Below are 10,726 nucleotides of genomic sequence, written 5' to 3' on the forward strand. Positions count from 1 at the left end.
CAGACAAAAGATTATCAGAGGCAGCTAGTAGAGTGAAAAGCAGGAGACATTATAAAATCACATGATAGACATTGTCCTCATTTCTTGATAACTAAGGGTCTATAACATTGAAGTTTTAAATTCTGACCTTAGGAAAATGATCTGCAATGCCATTGGCTTGTAGCTGTGGTCGGAAATTTTGAGGCATGTTCTGCTGTTAGCAGCAAATAGTCATTTTCTTTTTTTTCACTATTGTGAACACACTGAGTTAGATTAAGAAAACACGGCCTTGGAGTTTTACCAACTTTATAGTTAGCTAATCAGAGTTCATAGAGGCTTCAAAGATCCCATCAGCGAACTCCCTCAGTAGATAAAATTCCCGTCTCCTGTGAGAGCAGCCTAGACTTCTGAGCTGCCTTTCAAGCACTTCCAGACCTCAAACTTCCGAGGGTTTAACGCTATACCGAGTATGTGCCTCTTAACTCATAGCTAAATTTCCTTTTGGATTGCTTTCAAAGGCTGAAAATGCCTGTGTCAGGAAATACCTCCACTTTCCATCTAGCAGACCCCCACCCCGCCCTGTTTCTCAGCTGTTCTGACCTCCAAGATGGGGTTCACATTTTTAAGTACAGTTGCGGATGACAGTCTCCTTCAGCCATGACTAGTCAGCCTGCAGGCTGGGAAATGAGGAGGAAAGAGTTGAAGGCTGCCCTTCTGTCACAAACCAGCTTACCACTCTGTCTGTTAGACTCTCACAGTGGCGCCTATGACTGAAGGGCTCTGAGAATGAACAAATGCTCTAAGCCTGTGGTGTAGGCAGATCTCACTGTGCACACTGACAAATCTACTTTTAATTACCTTTCTTCTTCATACATGTCAATTGCATTTTGGGCCAGAAGGGCAATAAATGAAAGGTGTGAAGATGTGCTATTTATTTTCTCATTCCTGTTTAACTGCAGATAAAATGTAAGCAATCCAGGATAATTCATCCCTAATGGAATGTTTATTATTCCTTCTTTCCCAACCTCCTTTCCCCCCAGTACTTTCTCTAAAGCTGTTTCAGAGGATTCTGATTCACAGTGACTACAGCTCCCTGCACCTTGACGGTGGACTTGCCCTCACTGCTTTGAGCAGAAGCAACGACCTGACTCTCGGGAGCCGAGACTGATTTTTATCTTTGCGTCCTCTTAAGGAATGAGGATCTAAATTTCTTTCCTGCAGTGATACCTGAAACATAATTTAAACTCCCCTCTCCTCCTCAGAAGTACGGACACAAGTTGCAACTGCAAGTTCATTAAAGAGTATCTCGGTGTCACACAATGACAAGTATCATTTTTGTTGCTGACAGAGCCCTGCTCTGATCCTCTCTCAAACAGGGAAGTCTGAAGAGAAGCTATTCCATAACATAGTGAATCTCAGAATTTATTTTTTCAACTGATACTTCCAGTTCTGGATTCAGTGACATTTGCCCAAAGGGAAACACCGGTCCCACGGATTGCACTGTGCAGCCATTGTCTGAACTGTCACAAGAATAGCGCGTAAAGCTGTTTGCATAGCGTGCTAACTCTATCAGGGTCAGTTCCAGTCTGTGGCCGCTAAAAATGAAAACCATGCCCCAACCGGGACAAGAGCAGGGTCAACAGCTGGCAAAGGATATGGCAATCATTTATATAAATATGCTTTCTCAAGCCCACAAAAACAAAAAACCCCAACCCAACAGCTGGGAAGGGTTGGAAGTAGCCCCGAGGCTGGTTAGTCCCCTTCCAGATGGGGAGGTTAGACTGGGGCTAGCCAGGCTGCTCCACATAGACTTCCGATTCGCATTAGAAATGAAAAGAGGAGAGGAAAGGGAAAAGGAAGAAAGGCTACAAGCATGACTGCTCTGTTTTTCACCTAACTTAATCAAATAAGCGGAGACTTTCCGAGACGGAAGGCTTGCATTTATCGGTATTCACGCTCAGTTTTTTCTGTTTATCGTAGCGTCTGATACACTCCTTAACTGCTTAAACAGAAAGCATATATGCTGTAAAGTATAGTTTATATATAATGTCATGGTTATTTGTAGACAGATTGAAGAACCAATCTCAGATTTATGTCCTGTTTACATCTTCCAAACACTTATGTAGAACATTCAATGCTAGAGAAGATAATAATTGTGGTGCTGGCTCACTCCCAGAATTTTATCCAAAGGATAGGGTTCGTTTTTGTAATTTGATTTGCTTTATAATGCATCATTATAGTACATCTAATATATCCAGAGAAATAACAAGGGCCACTTTCCTGGGTTCACCTTAAGGTTGCACACCACAACCACGTGTTATCTTTGTAACCTGCCGATGCTCTGAAAGGCAAAGGTGGAAAACCCTGGCCTCTCTGGCTCTTCTGGAGTGACACCGTGAAATGAAAAGGACCACAGTGGTTCAGAAAAAATTGTCATTATTGAAAAACAGACAGCCTCTCTTCGTGTTGGAGAGCTCTGCAGGAGCCTAATGGAACAGCAAGGAGCACTTTCCTCCCCCTCGTCCTTACATTTGCTTAAGGGAAAGCTTACATAATGAGAGCATTTGTAGGTGTAGGATGAGCTCACCATGTCAGAATCCATAAAGAGACGTTAAACAGGGTCTTAGGCCAAAATTGAGGCATAGTCTTAGAGAGATGGTTACTCTGATATAGAAGTTAAATAATGCATTTTTCTCCTCCCTGAAACAAACATTGCAGCCTTACTCTCAGACTGTCCAGACCAGAGGAGCTATGATGATCCTGTCAGAGAGCAAACACCTCCCTCCCAGAGTAGTGGAGATGGGAGAGGTGTTAGTATGATTTGGGGACGAATGGACCTTAAATCAGATGTGCATCTTCCCACTGAGATGCTAAGAGAAATGATATGAGCCAGATGATGCAAAACCTGTGGGACGTGCATAACAGTGTACGTGTGCGCTGCTTCCGGGCTGCCTCAGGTTTAAAGTCTTACCTGCTCCCATGCTGCTTTGCTCTGTTCTTTAGTATCAAAGCAAATACTGCTCAAGCTCCAGTATTCCGGTAGGGATTCTGGTGGCTTCTAGATAATGGTTTGGTAAGGTAACTTCAGGGGCAAATTATAGAGTAGTAGGTGCTGGTCAGAAAATCATATTATTGATCTGGTTCTAGATTTTAACCTTCTGTAGAACAAGAGAGATGGGATTACTGCTGTGGTAGATGCTAACTCTGGCAAGAAAGAGTGCCCCAGTGTCCACATAGAAGACCAGCACCTATCTACTCACGTGACCCTGCAACCACTGGTTTCCGTCAGATTCCATCATGAGAAGTTTGATAGGCACGTGCTCCTGAAGCTTTTAAGATGGTGAAGCTTAGAGCTCACTGTGCTTCCCTAAGGACTGATACCTTTTATACATACTTATGTGTTCCACAATCTTTAATGTGTCTCACTTTGATTATCAGAAATAACATAACTAAAGCAAGCAAGTTCTCGTTTGAAATCCATAATGAGGAAAATTTTCACAACAGTCTGCCCTCCCTCAACTTAAAGTAGGCCTCTCTTTATTTGCTTCCCTAACCTCTCCCTTCCCAAGATACATATGTGCTTGGATAGGCCAAGAACCCACTCCCTCTCCTCCCTCTACTTCTCCCGATTCTTACAGATTTCCATGTCCCATATACAGACACAGAATGTAGACATTTGGGTCTGTCCTATCGGTCATGGCGAACATGTTCCCCACCTTCCATGTCCTTTCCTCCCCACACTGTCCCAGCTCTAGCTGCAACCCTGGAGCATAGGAAAAACAGTGTACGTGTGTGCTGCTTCCGGGCAGAGAAGACCCCAGCATGTGGCTTGACAGTAAGGGTATGCCTTGCTTCCCTGTTTTAGTTTAAAGGTTACTCTTAGCTATCAGAGCCAAAGCAAGGCTGCGATTGACACTGTTCTTTAAGTGTATGTGATTCATTGCAATTACATACTCAAATTTATGGCTTGACTGCACCTTGTCAAAGGTTTAGGCCTGGAATAATAATATCTTCAGTGAACAAGTCAAAGGGAATGTTTTTGGTGAGCACAGATGCTAATTTTCTCAGTGAACTCCAGGGCCAATGGCTTCCTCACACTCTTCTTCCCTCTCCAGCAGCAGCGGCAGCTCCCTTTCCCCAGGCCCCTGTGATCTTTGTAAATGTGTTCATGCCAGTCATGTGCTTGGTGTTAGATCCTATCTTCATCTCATTTCAAAAGCCCTGGAAAGTCGGTTTGCTAAAAACTACCTGAGGATGTCTTTTCAGACATCCACCATTGTGGAGGGCATCAGGGTCATGACCTACTAACCTTACAGGTTAGAGGTCTCTTGCCTTTTGATCTCTCTTGGTTCCTTAGTTTTTACCTACTTCCTCCGAAACATTTAAGCCTTGTTCTATAAGGAAATTGGAAACACCATTTTGGATGAGATAAGTTAACTCTCCTCCCAGAATAATGCAAAAAGATGACTTTAAATGGAAACACACTTGGTCAAAAAATGAACAAAAGTAACTTTGGCTTCCATGTGAGCCAGTTTGAAACTGGTTCTTTGTGTCTTATATTCTCTTTTAAAATAGGTAAGCAAACAAACAAAGCCTCTGAGATCACGCTGTTGACTTAGTTATAACAGTTCTATACAGATTCCAGTGTGACCTTCTCAGGATATAAAATAAACTAGGTGTGGCTGACACACTATAATACCCCAGTAAGGAGGTAGAGGCAGGAGGACTCTACATTCTAAGTCACCCTTCACTACATACATAGCAAATTAGATAACAACCAGGTTACATGAGACCCCGATTCAAAACCCTAGAGCCCCTATATGGGATTGTGGAGACACCTTTTGAACTCTGAGCAAAACAGATACTTAGTATTACTTAAATCTCTTTATTCATCTCTCAAACTGAACAAAAGAGGACTGGTAACTTTTTAAATTATAGATCATTATTCAATTGTCTTTTAGTTCCAATAAAATTATAGGTTCTTTTTTATTTAAAGATTTATTTATTATATCTAAGTACACTGTAGCTGTCTTCAGACACAACAGAAGGGGGCATCAGATCACATTACAGATGGTTGTGAGCCACCATGTGGTTGCTGGGATTTGAACTCAGGACCTCTGGAAGAGCAGTCAGTGCTCTTAACCGCTCAGCCATCTCTCCAGCCCCCAGGTTCTTTCTTTTTAAACTTTATATAACATATAAATAAATTAATTTAAGTCTGTGGGGCAATGTTTCCTCTTCATTTCAAGCACCCACCGGTGACAGTCAGACTAGAGAAAAGTCATTGTTCTGCCCAGTATTAATCACCCACTTTCTGACTCAAGCCCATTGAAGTGTGTGCATGTTCTGAAGTTGGCTGCCAGCTGGATAGTGGGGTGATCGCTGTAATGTGGAAACCATCATTGGCTCCTGCAGAGAGGATCCAAGAGGAATTCCTCAAGCTGGGAACATGAGCTGTGAACAACATGTTTGAGTTGCTGAATATCCAAACTTTGAGTCAAGTCCATCGATTGTGTGGGGGTTCGCACTCTTTTGCTTCGGTTGCAGTTCATCGTGGTAGGTACACTTCCTCTGTTCCTTCAGCTGGAGCCCATGACAGTAAGGGGAAGAGTTAAGGCAGAGAAAGAAAGGTGCGGGCACTGCTGCACTTCATGTGCAGGCATTGCTGTGTGTAGTCCAGCACCTCTGACATTAATATTGTCCGCAGATCCTAGGGTGATGGTTTTGCCCCATTTTGCCTGACCTAACACCAGCAACCAAAATTGTAGAGGTTGGGTCAGGATTCGATCCCAGATCTATCACCCAATGCCCTTTGTCACCTGTCCTGAAGCATTTACTGCAAATTTCAAAAATACTTGTCTTTCCTCATTTTTTCTTCCTAGTAATAACGTTCAGTTTGCTTCTGAATCTCATTGTTTTTCTCAGACTGGAGCAGCCTAGATTAGAAAATGATCCTATTGGGCCAAAATCTCGTTTGATCTCTAGATAGAGCAGGTTAACTTTTCGATGCTAGCTGAAAATGCCCTGGTTACAGGAGGAGCTGGGATACAGGCTGGCCCTGGGCTAACAAGATCCCCAAGCAATCCCTAATTGTGTTTGTTGTCTGTTGGGGACAAATAGACTGATACCTGTATTGGGGTGACAGACTAGTGTCTATCATGTTGCAATCTGGGAAAATCGAGGTACTGAATTTTCTCTGAATAGGATCAGCTCAGCATGGGTGACCTCACAGCATGGTGCTGTGAACTTGGTAGTGAACTGTGATTGTGGAGAGTTACCAGTGTCTGTGCCTGTTATGCATGCTCTGCAAAAGCAAAGCTTCCTTTTTGGCAGCTCCTAGGAAGAATACTTTTCTTCCCAATTTTCCTTCTTTTCCTTTTTTCCCTCCTGACTTCCCCTCCCTTCCCCTCTTCATCCTTCTGTCTGTCCCACGTTCCTTTCATCTTAAATTTTAAACACACATCTCATCCACGCGATCCTTCTCCTTTGAAAACTGTTTTTACACTGTATTCATAGCCTAGCTTTAGTGCACAGGGCGGACTGCTTTCACTGTAGAGAACAAAAATGCGGTTTTAAGAAGGTATTTTTGGGGGGTTGGGGATTTAGCTCAGTGGTAGAGCGCTTGCCTAGCAAGCACAAGGCCCTGGGTTCGGTCCCCAGCTCCGAAAAAAAGAACCAAAAAAAAAAAAAAAGAAGGTATTTTTGGAGTGTAAAGATTAAGGAAGAGAACCGAATGTTAGTCACCAGATCCCTCTGCAATAAGACTTTAGAGTGCATTCATCTGGCAGTTGTTGGTGAAGGCCCAGTGAGCTTGTGAACAACTTACTCTTTCCACATTCCTAGAAAATCTGCAGAATCGAGGGAAACCGCGCAGCCTCTGTGGGAGAAATAGTGAGTGTACACACTGAACAGGTAATTTGCAATTCCCAGGAACTCTACTGTGCCTCTGCTAACTGCTCTTCTTTTACATAGTGGTTCTTGCTTCCAGCTGGAACCCTCAAGCTTGTCCCTAAGTTAGTGTCCCTCTGGAGAAGTCCCATCGTGGCCTACCACAGGGGATAGCAGTGAGGAGCCGTGGCCACTGAAGTTCTAATGAGTCAGAGGGGACAGGGCATGGAATGGAACCGGTGGGCCATTAGCAGTTGGGGTTCAGGCTGTGCGGCCATGCCTAGCTCCCTCCGTTCACAGCTGGGCCTTGGCAGTCTGTCCCTGGCTGTTCAGCATGGTGACCCGAGTGATTTACTAACTGGTTTACAAACATTTCCTCACCCTGGGAGGTTTGATGTACTCCTAACTCTCCTCAGCTCAGCTGAGCCGCTGAGCCAAACCTGCCTTTGTTTACAACTGTAACGGAAAGTTTCACAGAGGGGAAGAAGCCCTCCCTGCTCTCCAGCATTTTATTTTTAAGTCAACACTTTCCTCAAGTTTATTTGCACTAAACCAAGCTCTCCTACAAGGTATCCCTCCATATTCAAATGGGAATTGCTGCCGTCCTATAAATAGAAGGAAGGTCATGTGAACAGTTCAGAAGACTCAGATATCCCATGTTACGGGACCTTTACATTTAGTGCAGGATTTTTCAAAAATAATATTCCATGTTTGGATTTGTCTTTTTTTCCCACACATATCAGACCAAGCATTATGTGAAAAACTTGAATTTGGGAACCTTGAAGTGGAATCTTTCAAAACCAAAATACCCATGTTAAAAATAACAAGATTGGTTGCTGTGACTTTCTTAAAAGCAGGATTTATAGCTATTTCATTAAATATCTCTAGAATATAATTGCTTTGAAAACACAGTGGCTTGTTTCCTCCCTTCAGGTCTAATTCCCACCATATCACGTTGTCTTTTCCTCAGTTGAGAGTGAAGCTGTCTTGGAAACTAGTAAATTTTTTAAATTTGAAAAAAAGTCGGTTATGGGAGAGTATTAGGAATGCCAAGTCCATCTGAAATCAAGGTCCACGCCAGGCAGGAGGGACAGGCACTGTGATCTAGACTGTCAGTCACCTGCCTCAACTCCTCAGGATACTGTTCAAAAAGCATCAAAGCACCTGGCTTTGTCTTCCACGACTGGGAAATGCAAAATGTGATTTTTTTCTCCTTTCTACCTTAAAGAGGGAAGGAGGGGAAGGCAACAAAACAAACAAACAAACAAACAAACAAACAAACAACAGTTGTCTTTTCTGCCTTCCCACCTTCCCACCTTCCCAAGGCAGAGCAGGCAGTGAGGTCTAAGAGCCATACAGCCAGGGGAAAAAAGAGTGGTTTAGGAAGGAAATTTTGTTTTATTTCAACAAATCCAGCTGGTCTTCTGGTGGGCCCCACACAGTGAGCAGCTATAGAACTGTCTGTTGGTCAACGAAAGACCAAAAGACCGCCAGAGAGAGAGAAAGAGACAGAGAACTCGGTCTGGAGAGGGACCAGCATGAGGGAAATGGCAGACAAGTACTATAGGTGATCCTGTGTGATCCCCAGGAACTGGTGCAGACTTGCAGTGGCTGCAACAGCAGGAATGTTGATGACCTTGACATACAAGGAACAAATTGCTGTTGGTGATTACTCCCACATGCTGTCAGGCCTGCCCTGCTTTGGGCCCCAGTGAGATCTGGGCTATGCCTCCTTCCTGTTCTTAAGCCCTTTACCAAGCGGGTAGGTCCTGCTCTGCCCAGTATGAATATGGGAAGTGGGAAGTTGCTAGTGCCCTAAACTCACCTCTTCCTGGCCGAGAGCTGAATGGGTTCGTGGTCCCAGAGCCCTCAGCATGTGCTCATATGGGGAGCAGAGGATCAAAGTCAGCCTTTCTCCTTCTGGAGGAAGTTATTCCCCAAAGCTCTTAGCAGTCTCTCCCCGGCAGACCAATAGAATTTGAGCTTTTTCCCCACTAAAGAGTCAGTTGAGAAGAGCACCAAGTACAGGCCTAAAGTCTAGCTCTCTAGCTTCTGTAGGATGTGTCCATTTTCCTGCAGAGCATCTGTGTAGCTCAGTCTTTCTAGCACTCTGAATTGTAGGTGCTTCCTAAATGTGTCAGGTGACCAGGTGACTAAACAGGTTAAGTCCCGTGTGGATCAAGATGCCATCTCAGCCAGACCCCAAATGATTGTAACAAACTCACTGCTTCTAAAACAGGACACCAAACTGACTTTTAGCCTAAAAGCGACTCAGCTGATCTGTGAAGAGAAGCTTGGGTTCTAGAAGACTTGTGAGCAGCTGGTATGTGCATGTGCATATGCGTGTGTGTGTTCTTCACATCAGTAGAGTGTGGAAAAGGAGTTCCCACGTGAAAGTGCAGGCTACTCTGTGATTGAAACAGCTTCATAGATCCAGAAGAACTTATGAAGAACAAGAAAGCTACAGGAGTAGTTCTCACATACTCTATACTTGAAGCCTCAGTGCTATCCTTTTCGCAGTGCCTTTTTGATAATGGGTCACTTAGAACCCGGTGCAGTGTGCCTCAGGGAAAGGAGACTGCCCTCAACATGCCAACTTCCAGGGTTTATCAGTTCCATGCCCAGAGAGTGCAACCTCTGCTTTCTTCCCTGTCCTCACCCTACTGTACCAGTGGTTCTGTCACCTGCCATTCAGTGCACACGTCTGCTCTGCACATCAGCAATGGCAGGTAGTGCACAGGCACAGGCGCGCCCCCTCACGGACTGCTCACCACACAGGCGCGCCCCCTCACTGACTGCTCACCATAGGTAACTCTGAGTGTAGCCATTGTTACTGTTTTGCTCTCAACGATGGGGGAACCAATCCAAACTAAAACTTATGACTATGTCCAAGATTACAAAGCCAACACATGCCAAGCTGCTCTGGCCCCGGGCTTATTCCTGATTGATAGCCCAGGAGCACCCAGTCCTCAGTCCTGTAGTGCTGCTCTTCATCCTGTGGATGGATTTACAGCTACTTGCTTCAGAAACAAAATCACAGTGACTATCCTCAGGAATATTTCCTTGTGTGCTGATTTGTTTTTTTTTTTTCTTTTGTACTGTGTTATATCTTTAAAAGCATAGATATGGGCAGGTGGCTGGGTGGCTGGGTGGTTAGAGCACTGGCTGCTCGTCCAGGGGATCCCAGTTCCCAGCACCTACATGGCAGCTCACAGCCATCCCTAACTCCAGTTCTAAGGGATTTAGTGCCCTTTTCCGGCCTCCACAAACACATGGCATGCATGCAGTACCCAGTACACAAATATACATGTAGGCAAAACATCCATACACATAAATTAAATAAATAAGATGCTTTTAAAACTAGTTTTGTAAAAACGTTATTAACTTGAGTGAGGCAGTGGTGGCACATGCCTTTAATCCCAGCACTTGGGCAGCAGAGGCAGGCAGATCTCTGAATTTGACAACAGCTTGGTCTATAGAGTGAGTTTTGTGACAGTTTGGGCTATACAGAGAAACCCTGTTTCATGAAAACCAACTGAACATATGTACGTACATACATTAATTCATTCATTGAATTCTTAGACTTGCATATTCAGACACACTCATAAAGCTCAGAAGAGTCAGATATTCCCCCGCTCCTGTGGGATTCCGGGGTTTAACTTGGGTCCTCAGGCTTGCTCAGCAAGTGCTTCAACCCCTGAACCATCGAGAGAGAACCTATCTTGAGCCCATGCTTCTTTGGGGAAAACGGGTATTCATGTTGTTGATATTCCCTAGAGAGGGCTTCAGACAAATTTTGTTCCCAAACAGATTATACAGGAAAAGTGCATGTAACTATCTTTTCCTGTTTAAAATGTAG

At 44.2% G+C, this 10,726-nt stretch overlaps 2 protein-coding genes across 16 annotated transcripts in view; one reads left to right on the top strand and one right to left on the bottom strand.

Moving 5' to 3' along the window:
• The window catches only part of LOC134480843 (large ribosomal subunit protein eL21-like), a 1,068,210-nt gene that overhangs the window by 402,525 nt on the left and 654,959 nt on the right, over positions 1 to 10,726 (bottom strand). The window lies entirely within an intron of this gene.
• Bcas3 (BCAS3, microtubule associated cell migration factor) overlaps positions 1 to 10,726 on the top strand; it is a 459,409-nt gene that overhangs the window by 299,610 nt on the left and 149,073 nt on the right. The window lies entirely within an intron of this gene.

This window comes from Rattus norvegicus, chromosome 10 (assembly GCF_036323735.1).
Source record: "Rattus norvegicus strain BN/NHsdMcwi chromosome 10, GRCr8, whole genome shotgun sequence".
Classification (NCBI taxonomy): Eukaryota; Metazoa; Chordata; class Mammalia; order Rodentia; family Muridae; genus Rattus; species Rattus norvegicus.